We start from the raw sequence: 23,781 nt of genomic DNA on the forward strand, positions 1-23,781 counted from the left end.
TTCTAATGTTACCTTACTTAACTGGGATATCAGATCTGCATTTTCAGCTTTTATTTCAGAGTCAATCTTTCCTCTGTTTTCCTTAAGACTTAGCTTAAGTTCAACTATCTTTAATTCATGTTTTAGGATCTCATTTTCTTTCTTCAGATCTTCAATATCATCATCATTGGTATGATTAGTAGATCCTTTGTACTTTAGGTCATCTATCTTGTCCTTTAATTCACCAATGTAGCCTTTACCATCCTTGTATCTATCTTTGAGGTCACCTCTTTCATCAGTCAGAAGATCAATTTGTTCAAGTGATTCTTCAAGATTTTTCTTTATTTGTTCCATATCCATAGGGATCTTATTCAAGCTATTAAGCCTCTTCTGAATAACTAAGCTCTAATACCAATCATTAGAAATAGATAATACTAAGAGGGGGTGGGGGGTGAATCAATATTTTCAATCCTTTTATCCACAACTGAATATTATTAGTTACTTTAACATGTGCATAAGAAAATAATCTAATAATGCTTATAAATGTAAACAACCATACAAAAAGAGAGATCATAACACCATATTTTGTTAACTAGGGAAACCCTGGCCAAGGGAAAACCCTAGTGGGGATGAAACCCACTAGATAGTTCACTATATAAAGAATCCAGTTAAGGATATTGACCCTGTTAGGAGTCTATAAAGCATGTATAGTGTCTTGAGTCCCTGTTTGGAGACTGGGCCTTGTTAGAAGCCTCAAACCTATTAGGATTTGGTGAACCATATACAAATGTGTGCAAGAAGATCCCACTACCCTAACATGCAACTTTACAATAAGTTCTTCAAGAAATAAGCATACATACAATACTGACTTGTTTGTTGTACCTTGCAAATCTTCTGATTGATGATTCTTCACACAAGAGTGACTACACACATATCAAACTACATTATATCTTTGCATAATAATGCTATGCATCATATATCACAATGTCACATTCACTTGTTACTCTCATTTTACAAGATCATATCAAATTCGCAATCACTGATTAATCATCATTATTATCATATTCTTTGTCCTTCTAACTTCACAAATGAAGTTCTTACTTATACAAAAAAAATTAGTAAATTCTTCCTTAGTCAACTCATATGACATCATTAGAGTCAACTTAACAAGAAATTATAACTCAAAACAATAAATCAAATTGTTAAACAATTCTGCTGATATGCTCTATTCTGCTCTATGTCATTACTACATTACTAATTCCTTCATAACTCGAACTTGATTGACTGTATAGACATGCACACTGGTATACATCATCATTATGACATCATGCATCTCTGGTCAACTGCATAAGAGAATATTCCAAGGGAATATTCTATTATCATCTAAACTATCTTGTTGCTATAACACTATTTGATACTTAGACAATTTTCTTCTGCAACTGAATGGGGCTAATCTGCAAAACAAATATGTTACCATAAATGAAAACCATAACTTACCTTATTTGATTGATTGGACATATTGCCAACATGAAAAAGCCAAGCTAAACTTGCTTGAGGAAGAGAAGAAGATAAAAGAAGAAAAGAAAGAAAAGGAAAGGAAGGAAAAAGAGGAGAAGGAAGAAGAAGAGAGAAAATCAAGGGAGATAGTAGAGAAGAAACAAAAGGAAGATGAGACTAAAGCATCTAGCTCATCCACTCCACTATCTCTTGTCAACCTTACAGGTGATGATGATGATCAATCTAACATGATCTCATCAATACCAAGTTGATTGAGAAGAACAAGAAAGTCAAGAGTCTACAAAGGATATAATTGGAGGTGACTGGTAGATTGCATAGCACTTTGGCACCCAAACATATAGAAGCAGACCCCAAACAAAGAGCCAAAGTAGTACTAAAATCTTTTGATGATGAATTTATAGATTTGCTAAGTGTTGCAGAGTCTAAGGCTCAAATTTCTCATGATGCTAATCTTTTTAGCACTATTTGTCAAAAAATAAAGAATGATTTGTTGAGTCTTGATACTTATATCAAGGAACTCCAAAGATGTCGACAAGATGGCAAGGTATTGTACATCAAATGTACTTTATCTCATAGATTGACTAAAGATTTGGATAATAAGATTGAAGGGAAGCTGAGTGAGCTAGAAGCTTTGACAAGTCAATTACAACAACCCTCTAGTAGAGTTGATTATTTTGAAGGACAAGTTGCTGGTGTTCACACTAACATCATGAAACTGCAACTCGAAAAAGAGAAAACTTTGAGAAGATTATCATATTTCAGAGAATCTATAGCTCTGAAACTATCAACCATTGAGAGACAATTGGAGGAATGTGTTATAATAAAGGAAACTTATTCCAATTTCATATATTCCAACCTTAATGTAGTTGAGATTACATCGTATGCATTATGTGTAATTCTAACTACTACCAAAGTAGCCAAGGACACATGGGAGAAAGGTATGGACATTCTAAAGACAAATTTTGATGATTATATGAAGATGATATCATTTTGAGGCAGTGAGATGAAACTTTTTGACAATTTTTGGACATTCTAACCTTTGTCATTGATGTCAAAGTGGGAGAATTTGTATGAGAAAATTGTAAGTTATGAATTTTGTAGTCATATCAAAAGGGGGAGCATTTTTCATAGATGATAAGTGTACTAATATTGTAAGTTTTGGTAAATTTTTGATACTTAGCAATTTTTCTACTTTGTTGCCATCAATGCCAAAGGGAGAGATTTTTGACAATTGGCTATATGAAGATATGTAAATGTTGTCATTAATGGCAACAGATGATGTACATGCTTGTAGAAAACCTCAAAAATAAAGATACTTATCTTTTTGGTACTCGGAAAATTGTCCAAGTATGAAAATGGTTTAAAATAGTGTATTGTTTTGTATGCAACTTGTTGTTGACGTCATACTATGACTAGAAAGGTTGCATGTAGGAAGAATGAAGTGAGATGAACATGTGGTAAATGTTTCTTGTAGGAATACTAACTCTAACACTTGTTATTCAAGTTCTAGTGAATGTAGTTATGTGTTTATCAGATAGGAACAAATAATAGTATTTGAAGTATAACTTATTTATATGATGTTATTTTTTAGAGAGAAGTTATATGAAAACAATATACATGTTGATGATGATGTGTATAACCACATACATCAGTACAGATAGTACAAAAAAGAGAAATTTAAGACTTACCAGTATAACTGTGTACAGAACAATGAAATGAAAGGTAAAGGAATTATTTTTTTCACAAAATAATTACTTGACCACTTAGGGATGACATCCTAGATGTTTACTCTAAGTTGGAAAGTTTATTTTTTTCCTAGTTGACCTAGCAACAATTTGTGAAAAGGCATGGTATTTATGCAAAGACATCTTGCAAAATTATTTAGTTATGTATGAAAGATATGAATGTGAAGTTTTGTATCATACGCGTGAAGTGATTTTTTCATAACCTAATTTTGTGATCCGAGATTGAGTTGAAGTCAGAGATCAGCTGAAAATAAGTTACAACATCTATACTTTTGTATTTGAGGAACTTAAAGGATAAATTACTTGTTTGGGCAGTGAGCTCTTCTTGTAATTGAAAGTGCATATTTGGGCAATGAGCTCTTCTTGCATCCATTGTACCATAACTCCTAACAGGGTTGGAATCCCCTAACAAGAATTCAAAGTCTCCTAACAGGGACTCTTATGTACTAAATGTGTTTATAGACTCTTAACAAGGCCCATCCTCTAACAAGGAATATATATATCAGTATATCTTTGTGGGCATCATTCCCACTAGGGTTTTCCCTTGGCCAGGGTTTCCCTAGTTAACAAAATATGGTGTTATGAGTTCTTTTTGTGCATGGTTACTATTACTATTCAGCATTATTTATTTAATTTCTTATGCACGGTTCAAAGTAATAAATAATATCCAGTTGGTAACAAAAGTTTGTAGAATACTAATTCACCCCCCCTGCCTAGTATTCCCTATTTCTAATAGTCGAAGTGCCAAAAACATGTAGTATGAGGAGTACCTAGTGAAGTGGAAGGGATGAACATTGGAAGATTTGAACTGGCTACCCAAGACAAGGGTTTCCTATTTGGGTTTTCCTCTACCAACTATAAAGTGATATCATCACTTTTCAATTTACCTTGGGTGTCTGATGCAAGAGCATCCAATGGTGTAAGGAAAATCTTGTATCACTCAAAAATATGCTTAGTGTTAGTTTTTGTTTAATATTTTTATAAATATGGATACCCATTTGGGCCAAATAGAGATTCCAAGTCTCATAGTTCCACTATTGATTGTTTGGGTTAGTATTTTTGAGCACCTTGGGATGTGCTAGTGTAGAAAATAGGTTATTTTATAATTGAGAAATAATTATGATGTGTTAGAGGATGTAATTTTCAAAGATGATTGTACTTTTAATTTAAAGCATTCCAACATAAGAATTGGGTCAAAAGGATTTATATTTTAAAAGTTATTGTAGTTTTATGTTCCCTGGAGACCCCCTAAGGAATGCTTAAAAGTCAGATTTGAGGCACTAAATTGCCTCGTACGAGTCTAGAAAATGGGAGACAACCTAAGCTAGTCCATATTGCTATAGAGAAATTGGAGAGCTTTTCAAAAATGAAAAAAATTCATCAATCAAAGTGCCATATCAAAAGTTATGTCTTCCGAAAGTTGGACTACCATTTCCAGATTCTTCTATTTTTGCATTGACTTCTGACATATCTTCTAGAAAATTCTTCTTTAGCCATGGATGCAAAATGATATATTATAAAATGTATTCCTAATCCTAAACCTAATTTGGCTTACTTAAGGTCATTTCTTGCATAGTAATGATAATTTTTTGTGGAGTTTGGGACAAGGTCCTATGAAAAGGGTTTTTCTCTAGATAATGGTAATATTGTAAGCCCATAGGGCATGTAGTTGAGTCTATTTTTCATTGTATCAAATGTAATAACATATCATTTATAATAATAAAATCATCCTTTTCTTTTTGTGTTCATTTTGTCTTGGGTTGCACCCTCATCATTAGTAAAGGTTGGAAAATGTTGGTGGGAGTCAAGAGAAGCCAGGTGACTAGTTGAAACCGTTTAGTGAATCCTTTTTTCCATCTTCTTTCAAGATCTTTTAAATCCTTACCTTGTATAAGCAATATAGGCCCACAATTGGATTAGACTTTGTACGAAGGTCATGACCCAACAATCTAGAAAATATTTTAGGTCTTCCAAATGGGTATTTGAGATGGTGATTTGTTTTGGGAGTCATTTGACAAAGTTATGAAAAAACTCTAAAAAATGATAACAAAGGCCTAATTGGGGCTAAGTCCAATTATGTTTGTTTTTCTTTTTTTTGCAAGCAGTGAGCTTTGAGTTCAACAAACCATTAGCTTAACTTGAGACAAGTAAGGGATGAGTTGTTTAAGACTAGTCCACTCCTAATTGAGTCGTGCTTCTAGAATATATTTGTACCTCCGCATAAATGTTTGTCATCTCAACAAAATGGTTTTTTACTTGTGCTTTAATTGTAATGTTTTAAAGGTTTTTTATTTGTGTTTTAATTGTAATTTTTAAATTTTATTATTGTTATTATTATTATGTTTTTAATTAAGAAAAATAGGTTTTGATGGGGCCCTGAAACCCTACATAACTAAAAGATTAACATAGATAAAGAAAATAAAGTATCAACAAAAAAGTAGCCACAAGCTAAAAAACAATAACCTTCCTCGAGATAGCTAGATAAAACTAGAAAAAGAAAATAGGGAAGCAGAATAAAAAACCAAGAAAGGCCTAGAGTCGGGAGAACAACTTAGGCAATTTATCTAAGAATTTTTGTAGCACGAATCTCTAGCTTAGACACTCTTCCAACCGCCTCCTTAAGGTCAAAAAGATCATTATTAGGTTCCTAGGTGTCCTTTTTCTTTGTGCTCGATCTAGTCCTCTTCTTTGATCCATCCTCAAGAGACTTATCCTTACCACTATTGGGAGAATGGTCTTCCTCCTTACTAACCTTGTGTTCCTCAATTTTGTTTATCAACACCTTTATGTTGTCATTAGAAGCTTTAAGAATGTTATAGCTTTGTTCAAAGATTTTCTATAGGGTGCCCTCCATGCTTTGGACTATCCTCTTCACTTCTTCCACTCTGTTTTCCATATCCTTTTCCTCCTCAATTTTCCTATTCTTATTGTTTCAATTGTCCCTCTCTAATTTGCCCACTCTATATATAAGCTCCTAGATTTCATGGTAAATCCATTTTGTGGTTCTAAAGCTGTCAATTGCGCTGTTCTTTGCATTATTAAGCACATTCATCTGAGGGTTTTCCTTAGTGATGTCGTTCAAAATAACAAGGGAAGGATAAATAAGCTCCTCCATTTGAATTTTGTCTTCCTTATTCTCCTTTACTAGATTTTTCATCACCTCTCTATTGAGCCCCATTCTTGCAGAAACATTGTCAAAATCTCTCCAAATCACCTTCCTATCTTTTCTTGAAATCTTACAAGTGTAATTGCCAGACCCATATTCCTCAAAAGCCTGCTCATTATCTTCCCCACTCCCCTGATTCTCCTCAATAATAGATAAGTATTATACATAAAGTTTATAATATTAAAATAATAGATAATGTATAAAATTATTATAATTATACTAAGATACAAATATAAATTATATCATAATAATATAATTATAAATATCAATTGTATATATGAATATTATTATATATCCATATATAATTAGATATTTAAATACATGCTATAGATAATTAATATATATGTACATATATATACTATTTAAGTACTATAGTATATGGCAATTATATCTTTATTATATACTAAAATAATATTGTTATAAATAAATGATTTATATATAATATATAATCATATATAATTTTATAATATATAATATAGTTATCTTATTAAATATAATTAACATTATTGAAAAGGCATGTCTCTATGAAATATCACACACACACACACACACACACACACACATATATATATAGAATATCAACTTTTGAGAAAAATAGGATATGGATTATTATGAAAACTTATAAAAATAAAAAGCAAATAAGAAAATGTCTAAAATGGGACATTACAAGTGGTATCATAGCTCAATGTCATGCCAGCCTGTGGAGAGTAGTTAATGCAAAAACACCAAAGGTATCAGAAACTGTGTTGCAAATGTGAAACAAATAAGTGAAGTGGAAAAGGCTCAGATGAAGCTTGTTGCTACAAAAAATTTGTTATGTTTGTGAAAGCATTGGGACCAGTAGAACACTCATGAACTTTTGTGTTCGGCATTACAAATTTCACAGGGTCCTTATCACAAAGTAAGGAGAGAATTTCTCAAAGAAGTGCATTAGTATCTCAAACAGCTTGCTCTTGATCAAAAATATGTGTGCCTTGGTTCTCGGTATACCAAGAATGGATGATGAGGATTGAAAGAGGTGAAGCAATATCTAGTTGATTTTGTTGAGACATGTTGTTAGGAAATCTAGTTACGACAAACCTATGTCCATTCCAATGGGAACTTATTCACATCTTTCCTTAATATGTTATTACTTGCACTTGCAAATGATCCTAAATTCCCTTCTATTATCAGAGATTTACATGTAGAAACGTTTCAGTCATTGTATCGGCATTGGGAGTAAATCCAAGACTTGAGAAGGTTGGCAGAATTTCTCACTTGAATCTGTTTTTAGTGCCCCATTAACTCTGGTTTCATGGAAAAGCATGTGCTCCAAGATCACAAAGCCATTGTTAGTTAAAAATAATGCAGGAAAGGAAACTAAAGGTGAGAGTGGAAAGTAGGGCATTTCTTGTACATCGAGGGTGGGAGGTCCACTATCATAAAGATGATGAAGATGATGATAAAAAAATTAAGCAAAACCAAAGAATGGTTATTCAACCATCCATGAGTCAATTGCATTGACTCATATCTAATGAATGTGTTCCAAGCCTGAGGCATATGGAAGAAGTTAAAACTGAGGTAGCATGGAGTCTAGAATGTATGCATCACGAGAAGTAGCAGAAACCCTTAGAAGTCATTAACATTCTTTCCATAATAGATTATAGAGTAATTAGTATGACTATGCTTCATTAATATCTAATAGCAAGTATGTTAGAGGCGCATAGTAGCACAACACCCCAGTATCAAAGAGTTGTTCTAAAGCTCACGAAAACCTAAAAAGCCTCATCTTTCCAAAAGAAATAGTGTTGAGGCAATCCAACAAATGGCTCATGAGTACGTTTTGACCTCGATTGTGAATGAGTTGTCGAGCAAAAAGCTTCTGTTGAGCATTAAAGTATATCTGTAGGGAACTGCAAGAAACTACAATTGTATCAAAAGCTTTCTATTATGGTTAATATGTTATTTTTGATCGATGAAGATCAAAAATTTCACCACACTATAGTTACACTTTCACACTCAAGGGAAATTTAGAATCGCTTAAGCTTTCCCGTACCTGAATCATTGTAGTATGGCCTAGACACTAATTGGAAGGCTGATTGACCAGAAGAACAAACCCATTGATTTGCTACAGCAGCATTGTCCCAATACCCCTAAAACGGTTCAAGCTTTTCATTTGCATTATGAAGAACAGAAATAATGAAATCGACCCAGAACCGTTCAGCTGGCAATATCTTTGCAATAAAAATCTATAAAATAAACTTTACATGAAATTTATTTGGATAGAGGAATCATCAAGAAAAAAGATTTTGTCCCAAATTTTATAGGAATAGAGTGGGGACATCAGTGGTGTGGAAAAGACTATCGAATTAGATGCCATTTGTTGATCTATGATGGAGAAATCATATTGAAGCATATATAAGAAAAAAATGAGATAATATATATTTCCAAGTGGTGCCATTATTATGTGAAATATAACCAATCATGGACCAAGGACATATTTATGTTTCCGCGTCAACACCAATCCACACAAGGAGGAATAAATATGATTCAGTCTTTCAATACATCAACTAATAAATAAGATTTGAGGAAGCCATCAAATTGTAGAAAATGGTATCATCATTCATAATACATCCAAAGAAGATAATAAAATAGTATTTGTTCTAGAAAGATCATACTACCATCTATGATAAGGGCAACAAAGAAGTACGGACAAAGTTCATAATTACATAAACTTGGTATGTGTATAATGCAAGAACCAAGTCATTGTGCTACAAGGAGTTAAAGGCATTTGACATCGATTCAATAAAGGTATGTGTACATTATTTCAAATGTTTCTTTTCATATTAATATATAACATGTCAATAATGTTTATAAAGAATATAATATTTAACATTTTGATCTTATAAATATTGGGAATTTGAGAAGAAAATTATTAGTTTTAAGCATGGAGATTATCTTACCATTATTGAGCTACTATTAGTGAAATTTCAACTAGTGAGAACACTATGGTCATCATCCTCCAAGATAAGATAAGGCTTGTGGTGGAATGAGCTGGGTGACACCATTCGAGGTACTAGGTAAGGCCTGCAATGAGATGGGCATTGGGTTGCATCATCCAAGGGTACTAGGTAAGGCCTACGGTGGATCGAATACCCCAGGGTACATCATACAAAGGCACTATCTTGGAGATGATGATTAAGGAGAGATAATAATAATGAGGGAGAACGGTGAGGCCCATGATTGGGTAACAGGGCACCCTATTATAGTTTCTCCTCCCTTACTTAGAAAATGATGAGTTAATAAATGAACTATACTTTTGATTGACAAGTCACTGAATTGAGACCATAAATACCTTGTAAAGGATTGATATAAGGAAATCCAAAAATGGGAATTTATATATAAATGTGTACTAATAATTTTTTTGTTGCAGGAATCACATAACATATGTATTGTGTGTTTACACTATGTTTACTCCATGTCTTCAACTGTATGCATCGTGTATACTTCATGTCTTCAACTGTCTGCATCGTGTTTACTTTGTGTCCTCAACTGTCTGCATCGTGTATACTTCGCTGCTTTCAAGTGTTTACCTTGTGTCTACTTTTTTTCGACTTCATGTTTTCATTTATTAAGATGTATATCTCATAAGTCTTTTAGGGTTTGGTATGCAAATATGTTTTGTGTCTGTGAAGGAGCTTGTGTACGAATGGTTTTGCTTGAGGACAAGCAAATTCGAGAGGGGAGGACTATGATATCCCCATTTTGACATATAAATTAAATTATAGATAAGGATTATTTGTACATAAAGTTTATAATCTTAAAATAATCGATAATGTATAAAATTATTATAATTATACTAAGATACAAATATAAATTATATCATAATAATATAATTATAAATATCAACTATATATATATATATATATATATATATATATATATATATATATATATATATATATATGAATATTATTATATATCCATATATAATTAGACATTTAAATACATGCTATAGATAATTAATATACATGCATACATATATATATATATATATATATATATATATATATATATATATATATATATATATATATATATATATATATATATATATATATACATACTATTTAAGTGCTATAGTATATGGAAATTATATCTTTGTTATATACTAAAATAATATTGTTATAAATAAATGATTTATATATAATATATAATCATATATAATTTAATAATATATAATATAGTTATCTTATTAAATATAATTAACATTATTGAAAAGGCATGTGTCTCTATGAAATACCATCTATATATATATAGAATATCAACTTTTGAGAAAGATAGGATATGGATTATTATGAAAACTTATAGAAATAAGAAGCAAATAAGAAAATGTCCAAAACGGGACATTACATATCCTTCCTCTCTTCCTACCTTTTCTCCTTGGATTCTTTTTTGTTATCTTTCCCTCTTTTCAGCCTCCTGAAAGCCTTGCTAGCATAATCCTCTTTATTGACAAGCATTTTAATAGTAATGTTTATCTTTCCTCCCATCCTCTCCTTATCTTCCTCTTCTTTGAAATTTGTATCTTCCTCCCTATCAATGTTATCACCCTTCATATCCATGCCCTCTGCCCTCTCATTGTAGTCTCTGTCATACAAGATCTCAATGTTCTGTTTAGGGTCGGGAGTCTCCTTTTTCTCCATTTTGATTTTCTTTTTCCCCTTTTTATGCTGTGGGGTAGCATCCTTATTCATATCCAAATGCATCTCTTGACTGTCCTCAGTATCGGATGGGATATAATCTTCTCCTGACTCATTTGACTCATCTTTACCCTCCTTGCCCACCTTTCTATTCTTAATTTCTTTCCCCATTGTGCTAGCCTTAAAAAATTCATAAATTAATAGCAAAAACCCCTCATGGAAAGTGGGATTAACAATGGAATTCTTCCTATAGTCATTTTTGTTCTCATTAATTGATGAATATCAGAAAAAAGAGATCGAAATCTTTGCCCCATACTTGAAATGGTTAAGTAGCACGAAGTGATGAGTGTAAAGGCAATCAAATCTCATGTCCACGGAGATGTACTTGATAATAACCCTCAACACAAACCTCCACAATGGCTTGATAGAGCTTGTTAGGTAGTAGGTACTTTTCTTCACTAAAGCCTTCTTTTCCTCCACATCCTTGGTAAATTCGATCATAGCTTGCCCAGTAATACGTCTATCTTCGTAGAATTTCTTCCTAATAATTGGTATGCTCATCACCATAGAGATAACCTCCTCCATCATTGTGAAATCCACCCCATCAATTTTGACAATCCCCTCATTCCAACTCTTAACCATGATACTCATAACATAGGGTTTCACCCATGAAATTGTTCGATGAACGTGGTAACTTCACCTATTTTCAAAATGCTCCACACCTTAGAGTGTCAATGCCACTTATCTGCTTCATCCTAAGGTTCTCTCTTGTGCCTTTCCCCCACCATAATTTCATCCTCTTTGCAATCTCTTCTTCTAGTATTGATATCTTTTGAAGCTTGATTCCAATTGATATGTATTGTTTTTGCGAAACTTCTTTTAGCCTTATGCAAATTATACCAAAAATCAGGCTTCAAAGTGTGCTAATGAATACTAATAATGTGTTTCATACTTTGGCTATTGTACTTACACATCATTTTTCAGCACATTTCCCATAACATGTAACCTTTCATAATAGACCATTAATGTTTCCTAATCTACCCATGATCCTTTCCCTTTATATCAAATCTAAGATTTCCAACGAAATATTTTTTCCATCCATCCATCTTTTCATTTCATCATTCTTGATTGCCTAGTTAGCTAGTCTATTAGCCACTTGATTAGCTTCCCTATACTCATGCGCCACATATATGTTATCAAAGGGCTTAAGGATCTAAATGCACTCTTCAATGATATTCACAATCGTCCACATAGGCTGATTCTTCTTGTTAAGAGAATCTATTATATTCTTAGGATCTCCTTCCAACCATAGATTTCTGACTCCCACGTCCTGAGAAAGTTTGATAGTTTGGTGTGTTGCAATTGCCTTTGTATAGTGGTTAGTTTGCAAACCTAGAGAAGCAAAAATAGCAACTATTCCTTTTCCATGGACATTTCTAATGATTCCCCCACCCCAACCTTACCAGGGTTGCCTTTAGTAACCCCATCAAAGTTTTCTTTACACCAACCCTCAGGTGGGAGAGCCCATCTGCAGTCCTCCCTCCTATTTCTATCAATTTCCTTTGTGTTGAGAAGAGGGTTGTAACCTTTATTAATAGTATAATTTTATAACAAAGCATTAAGGCTTTTGTGGAAGACAACTTTGGCAAATTAGTTTTTTTCTCCCTAAAAATTCTATTATTATGCTCCTTCCACACTCCTCAATAGATCTAAGGCAAAGTCCATTCCCACAAGCCCTTATTCACATCCCTAATAACGCCATGGTACCATTGTTCAAAGAGTTTTGTAGTGTTATTGGGAAAATAATAGGTCACCTTGAAGAAAGACAAGAAACACTAGTACATTTGACCCCATTTTTAGACCAAAATTTTTGACCATCTATTAAAATGGGGTCAAATTGGTTGGAATAGGCAAGGAAAAATGTGTTTTTTTAAAAATCCATACCCGTGTTGGTCAAAATTTTGACCAACACAAGCTTACAATGTTAAAATGAAAAAGGCTGCAATTTCCTATTTCATTGTTATGTTTACACGAGCACAGGAGCTGCAAGAGTGAAGGAGCAAAGGAGCAAGGTCTATAATAATAAAAATCTCACACAAAATTCAACACTATTAGTTACAAAATTTCACTATAAATTATTTTCCCTATAGGAAGCTTATGCTCCATTTTCCCCTTGCCTAATTCTTTCGAATTGTATTCATTTGGTATCCCACTTTTGCTTGGAGGGGATTCATTGCATTCGAGAATCAATCATTTTTTCTCAAACTCTGAAAGGTACACCATATTGACTCTATTTTTTGTTGTCTTTATTTGTGATAAAAAATCACTGTATATTGATTGTTTGGATTATTTGAATAGATTTTTGTGTAAATCAAACCCCCACATTCACTAGTACAAGTTGTGGGTTTTTAATTGATATGGAAATGGGTGTTAGCAGAGAGGATGCAGAGTTAACTAATAACAATGGTAGGAAAAACTCAAATGAAAATAATGGGCACAGGGTATGGACTTATAAGAGTACCATTAAATAGAATAACTAGGTTTTGAGTGTCCATGGGAATTGAACTTTTGACCACCTGCTAGAAATTTTGTGTGTCTTACGTGATCGTATAATGATCATGCTTGATAGGTAATGTTGAATTGTAGATCAACGGATCTGCCACATATGCTTGCATTGCACTTTGATTATTAAAGCATGGTAAGGGAATCATCTTTTGTGTTATTTTCACAATTAGATTAGTAATCTCACTATGAATCTTTTAATTAAAGGGAAGGTTGTAGTTGAGATTGCTTCCTAGTGAGGTGCAACTGAGGCCACCTTTCAGACAAGGGAGCTTAACCCTTTGACCTATTTATTGAGCTCATGGCATTGTGATCTAACTTACTACAATGGAAGTGGATCTTTTCATGGAAAGTGATACAGTCTATGAGCTAAGACTTATTTGAGTAGGGAAGTCCTTTAACTAGTTTGCAGTGGTAATAGGAGTGGGTTATTATGTTTAGCAAGAGGTTGGGTACCATTATTTCATGCTTTTTTATGGCTAGAGAATTCCTTGGATTGGTGGCATTGCATTCATTTTTGAGTCACTATTTTGGTGATGCACGGTGAAGTGGTGAGTTGTGTTGTAAGCTTCTTTGGTGGCTGAGGTTTGAACTCAGATGATATTAACAACTGATCACAAGCATTTGAACCCTGAGCATTACCACCTCGACATCAACCTAGGCAGTACTTGTGCCACATTAAATCTTTTTTGGGAGCATAGGGATTTATGCTATAGGATGTGTGTGTGTGTGTGTGTGTGTGTGTGTGTGTGTGTGTGTGTGTGTGTGTGTGTGTTCAGTTCAAGTTTTATCTTGTTTGGGATTTTGACTCTTTAACAAAGAGTTTGGCAAGTTTTGTCAACTTGGTAACTCTGTAATTTAGTGTTCTTAATGTTTTATTGGAGTGGAGTTGGGTTTAGGAATGTGCTTAAATATTTGATTGGGTTTGTACCAATAGGGCAGTCTTTGACTAGGAATGCTAATATAAATAATTAATTAACTATAGTATGAAATTTATCTAAATAATTATATTTTTACATACCATTTGTCATGCTAACTGTCCTTTTCAATGGTTTACCCATAAAACATAGAGTGTCTGATGCTGATGAAAATGAAGATGTATAGAATGTTCACCATCCTTCTTGAAGGGGATCATCAAATGGAACTAACCCTTATTCTTCCTAATGCAATTAGGGAAACCATCTTATTTTTAAGACTTCACGGCTTTCCACATCTTATTCTTCTACTAACATATATGTGCAGATACTTTTAATTATTCTAACTTCTACTGTTATTGTTGTTCAAGGACTGCCACCTCTTGATCACAAAGTACACAATTTCTTTAGTATTATTGGTTTAAGTATGGGGACATCATAGACTCTGCAAGCCCAAGGCAGGTAACCCATTGCGATACATTGGTCAAAGTGTTTCTGCAGTTAAATCAAAGAATAAAGCAGATAGAAATATTCATATGTTATGATGAGGCTTGTGAAATTACAAGCACCATTGGTTCCCCTTGTGAATTTTATATGTGTGGTGAAAAGGTACAATAATTAAGGATAAATTACAACACTAAGATTTTCCATAGAAGCTGTGTATGGGTTGAGGGGAATGTTTCAGAGATGGATTGGTGAGTATTCATATAATAAATAAATATTTCAAGTGGTCTTAAGCCTTTGGTTTTGTTTTGTTGACTTACAATGACACAGCCAATAAATGGCATACATAATTGCATCCTACTAAACAATCTACTTGTAACACCTGTATTTCCCATTTTTATCCACAAATGATTAGTATTGTTTGTTAGAAAATAATGTAGAATAATAATATAAACATAAAAAATGTGTGTGAAGAAACTCATAACTCTTAGCTACTCTTTTCAAAGAAATACCAGATTACAAGAATGAAGATGTGGCAATTTTGCCTAGCTTGTATTCATATAATTTCAACAAGAAACAAAGTATTACAACAGAAGATGATATAGAGAAATGAGTGGAATTGGAAAGTGAACTAGTTTAGAATAAGGAGGATCAATCTAATTGCCTCTGGAGGATGCTACCATATTAACTTGGGGACTTGAACCCTAAAATCATGCTCGAGAGATTGATATTTTGAAGATGTGCTTTAAAAAAAAAAAATTTAATTGATCTTCTTTTGACCACAAAAGTAGCACACCCTTAGCTTCGTTCCCATAATTAAGGATTGTCTTTTGCACCAAATTCAGTTGGTCCCTTTTGTTTTGGCTTCGTTGTTTCTAGGATTGGATCTTGGTTTTAGAGTTGGATTCTTGCTTTAAAAGCTTAATCATTTACCATTTATTTTCAATTAATATTTCTCTCTAAGGATCTAACACTGAACTTTTGCTATGAAAGCCTATATATGAACTACTTGAGCTCCTCCTTTCCTCTTTTTGGTAGTTGTAATGATTTTTATGCATCCATAAACAAAATCCACATCAACTCTGATTGAAGACAACACAATTTACAGTTTAGAAACTATCATGTGTATGTCTATTGCTTGATGAAGATAAATACTGACTTAATTCGTTTATTTTGTCATCTCCTATGCTGCATCTTCGTAGTGTGAAAATAGAGGTTGTGATATGTTTGAACATGGTCAAACATGTAGATGGTAGGGTGGGAGAAAAAGTGAAGTATACTGGGAGGTATCAAGTGGTATGTGTGAAAGGGAAAGTTTGTGGAGGTCTATTGAAGGGGAGCTAAGAGATCTTGGAGATTGGTCATGCCAATGCCTTTTTTGTATTGTCACACCAAGAAATGTAGTGTAAGAGATGACATAACTAGGGAAGCATCTGCCATCATAAAGTAGGATATATGCCTTATGGATGCCTGGAAATAGTACTTTGTGGAACAGTGCACATGACCACATTGAAAATCAATGTCCATAACGAAATCAGGGGCAAATAATTTTGAAACATAAGGAAAAGGACTTATGCTCATCTGGATGGAGCTTCTCATTGATCTATTGGACATTACCTATAATTTTTAAAATATTCTCTTTTTTTTATAGTTCCAAGCAAATGAAACATCAGCCCATCGTCTGATACTTTTCGAGGCACTTCTCAATATCTTCCAATTTATGGTTTGCACAGTGATGGAATAGATGAGCAATTGATGCTTCACAGACCAAATTATTGAGTTTGCAATATGATATTATAACCTTTCCACTAATCTACCGAGTTTCTTAAATGGAGTGTGAGGATGCCATTGACCTTAAGCTCCTAGTTGACACTTTACTACAAAATATAGCTCACTGTTGGCCGCTTATCATTTTAAATCTCTTTATTGTCACCAAAATTGTTGCACAAGTAAGGTTTGTTTGGTTTACTAGCTGAAAAATACACTAAATTTACAAGTAACTTTATAGAATCCTTCAAATGTTGCAATAGCAGTAATATGGGGAGATTCTGTATTGCCATTCTTCTATATGCTTTTTACAAAGTTGGCTTGATGTTGCCAATTCTGCACCATTTCAAATAATCTGAATGCATACAATTACAAGCATAAGAGTCTCACAAAGAAAATTTATTTGGAATATTGGCTTCACAATGCCAAGAATAGGAAAAATATGAAAACATGAAGATCAAACTATTAGGTAAGTAAAGAGTTTGGCTCTAGAATAAGATTTTTAAACAAATGGTACTCATGTATTTATTTGATAACATTGTACTCATGTGTGATAATCATGTATTCAGTTGAAAACATTGTACTCAAACTTCTTCTATTTAATAAAAGAGATTTTTTTGGTGCGGCTGGGTTTTATCCCTCAAGCTCGAGGGGTTTTTGGCAATGACTATTTGTCATCTAATAGTGCTGATGTATGTAACTTGATGTCTTTCTATTTTGATTTGTTTAATTTTGTAACAATATTAACTAGTTCTTGTTGTATTCAGATTGGTGGAGGTTCTTACTTGTCTTTGTATTCAAGTCATGGCATGGGTGGTAGATACTTAGGTGGTAGTGGCTCATCCTATTATTAAACTGTAAGTATAATTATCAAATTTTCTATTGTAAAATTTTAGTCTCTGATAGTGAAGTCTAATATTTTGTTTGTGAGAGCTTACTGGGGTTTGAGCAGTAGACTACAAAGCTATCTTAGTATGGTGTCTCCTTAACACATCTCTATGGCATACATATATGTGATCATGAGGCTACCATAGGCTGGAATAGAATCAGGCTCTGAGAGGCATAACTTAATTTTTTAAAGGCTGCATTATTTTTATACGAGAAGAGGCTCTTGTAGCTTGAAGTAGCTGAATGAGAATCGAAGTGCAGAAATATTATACAAGCTACTAGTTGGTAGCTTGAGAATTTGAAGAGATTCTGGTGGCAACATTTACTATTTCACAAATTAAAGATGTTAATATCTCGGGTGTGGGAGGCATAGGATGCAAGATGAGTAACACATTATTGTTTGCTTGTATATGGAACTTTGTTATTTTTGTAGGAATTTTCATAGAATGACTCTTGTAGATAGAGGTTCTATGCATCATCTCCAAATACATATTACAAGTACATTTTGGTATAATGGAGCTTATGTTGATCTACAAATGTTTGCATATTCTTGCCTTTCTAGCACTTCTAACGATGGGATGTTGTTAGATTAGCAAGATATATCTAAGTTTGAACTGGTATATGGAAAACTGGAAGATTTCCTTTGTGATTGCTATAAAGTGCTTCATTATGCCATTGATACTGTCAAGGCCTACCATTAGAAAGAATGTTGGATGGTTTTCTTGTAATTGAGATACAAACCAAGTTGGCATAAACGTTTCCATTATGAGATAATTATTGGTTTTTAGACTATTTTTCATCTAGCAATGCTAATGTATATAACTTGATATCTTTCTGCTTTGATTTGTTTAATTTTGTAACAATATTAACTAGTTCCTATTGTATTCAAATTGGTGGAGGTTCTTACTCGTCTTTGTATTTGATTCGTGGCATGGGTGGTGGATACTTAGGTGGCAGTGGCTCATCCTATTATTAAATTGTAAGTATAATTGTTACATTTTCTACTGTAAAATTTTAGTCTCTATTAGTGAAGTCTAATCTTTTGTTTGTGAGAGCTTACTAGGGTTTGAGTAGTAGACTATAGAGCTATCTTAGTATGATGTCTCCTTAACACATCTCTATGGCATACATATATGTGATCATGAGATAATTATTGGTTTTTAGATTTGAGGGATAGGCATGTCAGATCCTCTACTGTAATGCCCATGTTGCTACTAAACTTAAGTGGATTAATCTAGACTGATTTTTGTTACATTTAGACTATCATCAATAAAATCCTTAACCCACTAATTTGAAGATAAGTTCTTTCTTCAGAAATTAGGATATTGGTTAATTTAAGGATTAAAGTGGGAAGGTAAAGGCTACACTACACTATCAAATCACTATCTTTTATAATGTTGATGAGTCATGCAACATATCTTCAGAGAAATTGGAAGATTTAACGAATTGTATAATCCATAAAATTGATTGCGAAATTATCAAATTGTTTCATAAAACACAATAGAGAAAGAATTACTGTGACTGATACCACTGATGTCAATAGACCTGTATATTGTTGTTAATTGTGCTAAAGGTTGTGAAAACATGTGATCATTCCCTCCTTCAATTCAATCATTCCAGTGACATAATAACATTGCTGTGTTTTTCCTTTGAAACTTCTTTTGTTTTTCGAACTTACACCTGACACATGCATCGTATTTCACAAACACTCTTTAGAATTTTGATCTTCTTTATTTTACATACAACACTGTGTAACAAGTTCACTCAGAAATCTACATTCATGCGCATGCAATTTTTAATCTTTTTGAACACTGAACTGATATTTCTCGAAGTTTTATCTCACATACTCAATATCATAAAAATGGAAATTTATATCATACGAGACACACACATCACCTTCAAATTTGATTTGAAATTTATAATATTAGTAGTCTATTTTGAACCGCACACAGTTATAACTGCTCTGGCTTCTCCAAACAATAAGTTCATAAGGATTAAATTTGAAAGGTAAAGATTTTTCTTCTATATATATAAATTCTTGTGTATTTGGACTTCTGTTATTTTGTTAATTACTATGTAGTTTATCTTACATGTAATTGCCTCACTGCATATTTCACATTTCTGATCATTGGATTTATAACCTATAATCTCACATGGAAAATGTTTGAAAGGTAAAGCTTGTATTTTTTTCTCTATATATATTCTTGTATGTTTCATAATCTTGATAATTACAGTGGTGTTTCATATTTTTAGGTCACTAAAATGCAGCAATCAACAAAAAAAGTTGAGGGGAGTAGCTCTGAGGAGGATGAGAGCTTAGAAGAAAGCGACGAGGAGCCAAAGGCCAAGAAAGGAATTAAGGTAAAAGAACATGCCTTCCTTTACCTATGATCATTTACATCTATGTTAATTTCTAAAGAGATTCTTCATATTATGAACAAGGTTAGAATTTAAAACCTATGTTTATTTTCTTGTAAATTTTATTGAATTATGTTATAAATTTCATCAAAATTAGAGCGAGTTGTTTGAGTGCTCCAATATGTTTTATCTTATGCATTTCTGGAAGAAAAAATTCCTTAGTTATTCCTTTTGATTCAGCTTAGATATAATTTTGATCTTGTTGCTTATCAGTGGTTGCAGTGGTTCTATGTGAGATATGTATTTTCATGTTTGAGAATATATTCTTGGATATAGTTGTATTTTTTGCCATTGTTGAAACTTGCCAAAGTAAAATGATTTTCCCATTTTTAGTGGTTTTTTTTTACCGTTGCATGCCTAGTCAGTAATGATCTTTCCTTAATTGTATTTTCGCCATAAGTGTTGGGAACAATTATAAAGTTGGAAATATGATTGCAGAGGCCTTGAGTAAAGTTGGTAGGAAGGGTATAGTAACCCTTGAAGAAGGAAAAAGTGCAAAAAATAATTTATACATTGTAGAGGGAATGCAATTCGATCGTGGATATATTTCCCCATATTTTTTGATAGACAATGAGAATATGATAGTAGAGTATGAGAATTGTAAGGTAACTAATATATGGATCGAAATCATTTTTTCCATTTTTAGCCTATTTTGAAAATGAGTACTTATCATTTAGCTATTGTAAGAGAGTGGTTGGACATGTATTAGGAATCAGGAAACTTTATGTAGAAATGAATTTATTTTTCTTTACAACCGATAGTTCTTGTTGGTTGATAAGAAAATAGCAAACACAAGAGATATGATTGGCATATTGGAAGATGCAATTTGTGATGGTTATCCTATCTTAATAATTGCTAAAGACATTGAACAAGAAGCCCTAGCTACCCTTGTCGTCAACAGGCTTCGAGGTGCACTAAAGATTGTTGCTTTAAAAGCTCTTGGATTTGGAGAAAGGAAAAGTTAGTATTTGGATGACATTGTTGTGTTGACTTGAGGTATTATTTAGTAGTATGACTATCAAGCGAACCCTGAATTTTTGTCTCTTAATCATTTATCATGGTAGTTTTCTATCCAATGTTAATTATGTTGGTCAGTTTGTCATAGGCCATAATGAAGTAGCCTTTTTAATATTTTGAACGTGAGTTTAAATTAAGTGCAAAAAGTAAGTTGTCATCTTAGGATTATGTCATTTTAGAGTTCATTCTCCTAATATGTTATTCAGTAATATAGACAACTATAAACATCTGAATCATGTATTCTAATGCAGGCACTGTCATTAGAGATGAAGTGGGGCTAGCCCTTGACACTGTTGGGAATGAAGTTCTAGGAACTGCTACGAAGATAATGCTGACAAAAGATTCAACAACAATAGTTAGTGATGGAATGACTCAAGAGGCTGTTGAGAGAAGAGTTAATCAAATTAGGAGCATGATTGAGGTATGCCTTCTTGTATGTGTGTGTGTGTGTGTGTTCTTCAGGCATTAACATGGACTATCAGTCATATGCTTTGTAATTAGAGCACTTTAGTTTTATTCTTTATGTTATTTCTCCTTTTTCTGCACCTAGTATTTCATCATGGTTAACACTTTGTCTTTTTTTGAGCATATCAATATATTAGTGAAGAATAACTCATTAGCGAATTGTGCTATTGTCAACCTATCTTGTAGAATGTATTTGAAAATTGAATATTTTCTTTATTTCCAGGTTTCTGAACAAGATTATGAGAAAGAAAAATTGAATGAAAGGATTGCTAAATTATTTGGGGGAGTTGTAGTTATACAAGTGAAGTTATTGAAATGTGTCTAGTCTTCTGTAGTGTTTCACTGTTAAATACTTCTCTGAGTAATAGATAAATTTTGTCAATGTATATCATTCATTAAGATAGGCTTTATTGTGCCTATATCATTATGATAATAAATAAGCATGAGCCAAGTTAGGTGATGGATGATAAGAAGTATGATTGACAGGTAGGAGCACAAATAGAGACAGAGTTGAAGGAAAAGAAGTTACGAGTGGAGGATGCTTTGAATGCTACAAAGGTATGGCAATGTTCTCTGTAAATAACTTTGTCATTTGATACAAATGCATAAAACTCCTATGCCAATTTCTATGCTATCAAAAATTAACTATTAAGGCATTTGTGTATGGAATGACAAAGTCTTTTGTCTACTATTCTCCAATGGTGTAAAGATGACTAATTCTTTTGTCTAGTATCCTTTGATCCTCCCTTGTAGAATGACAAATTAATTGAAGTTATATTAATTGTATTGGAGCAATTCACTAATTAATTTCTATAAACAGGCAACTATTGAAGAGGGCATTGTTGTTGGTGGAGGGTGTGCTCTTTTGAGGCTTGCTACAAAGGTTGATGCTATTAGAGATACACTTGAAAATGAGGAACAAAAGGTAGCTTAATTTTGTGTTTGTTACACGAGCAAGTATGGTTGGCATGGAAGTGGCTTTATAATCCTTAATGGATATGTAGATAATGCTTTGTCATATAAGACTTAGCTCTGCAATGTGTTTGTAACATCTAGCTTTGAAATTTGTTGGTTCTTTGGTGTCTACTAATTGGTGCAGGTATTGTTAAACGAGCTTTGAGCTGCTCGGTGAAACTAATTACAAAGAATGCAAGAGTAAATGGAAATGTTGTGGTTGAAAAGGTTATTACAACTCCTGAGAAATTGTTGAATAGAATCAAGTATATTTAAACTCAATTCTTTCACAACTATTCAATAAAATATCATTGATTTAAGCTCTTTTGCTTGGGTATGTCCTGTTCAATTTCATTGGACATCAGCCTAAATGCAGACAACTCTTTCTAGTCCTTATGAAGCCTGTTGAATTTAAGTAAATTGACATTATGCCTCGGTGTACAATCTTATTCAATTTCATTGGATTTCGTACTAGATGCAAATAACTCTTTCTAGTCTTCATGGTAGTAAAATGATAACCCTATCCTTGTCTTTTTACAGGTCCTTTCCAATGATAATCCCAATTATGGATACAATGCTACTATAGGTGGTTATGAAGATTTGATGGTTGGATGAATTATTGATCCAACTAAAGTAAGATGCTATATTCATTTGATGTAATTTATTTTTATTTTTTCAATTTCCTAATTGGTGAAATGAATGAAAATTAGTGTCATTTAAGTCCTTGCAAATATGGTTTATCAGGATGTTCACTAACTGTGTATTTGCGTAGTGCCCTTGTTATAAAGAAAGAAGGAAAATGCAAGCCTAAGTTGGATGTGATGTCAATTGTCTTAGGCCCTCTACCCTTTTTGAATTATGATGTGTTTTGTACGTAGGTAGGGATTATACTGTATCATATTTAAATTGAATGAGTACCAATATCTATCATAATATGACACGCAACTAGTTGCTTGCAAATTGTTAGGAAGCTCACCAAGATAAATTGGTCGCTGTAGTCAGAAAAACATAGCTACTGCAATGTCATTTTGGTTGACAATAGGGTTATTTACCATGTATGTTAGTTTACAAGTCTATAAAGAATGCACCATCTTAGTGGTTTTTGTTTTCTTTGAAATATCCCTTATCAAAAGTTAACCCAAACTTAACACAAATTGACACAATTAATAGGAAAATCAAATAGTGTCCAATATGTCTTCCCAAAATTTGTTTTACAAGAAGATAATCTAATGGTAATAACATAAAAATAGTTGTGCTCTAAC

General features: G+C 32.9%; 1 pseudogene; it reads left to right on the plus strand.

Annotated features, from left to right (window-relative positions):
- The first annotated feature begins 13,513 nt into the window (after window positions 1-13,513).
- On the plus strand, window positions 13,514-23,179 carry LOC149534620 (chaperonin 60 subunit beta 2, chloroplastic-like; annotated as a pseudogene).
- The last annotated feature ends 602 nt before the right edge of the window (window positions 23,180-23,781 follow it).

Source organism: Cupressus sempervirens, chromosome 10 (assembly GCF_028749045.1).
Source record: "Cupressus sempervirens isolate cs-2001-9-10 chromosome 10, ASM2874904v1, whole genome shotgun sequence".
NCBI classification, from domain to species: Eukaryota; Viridiplantae; Streptophyta; class Pinopsida; order Cupressales; family Cupressaceae; genus Cupressus; species Cupressus sempervirens.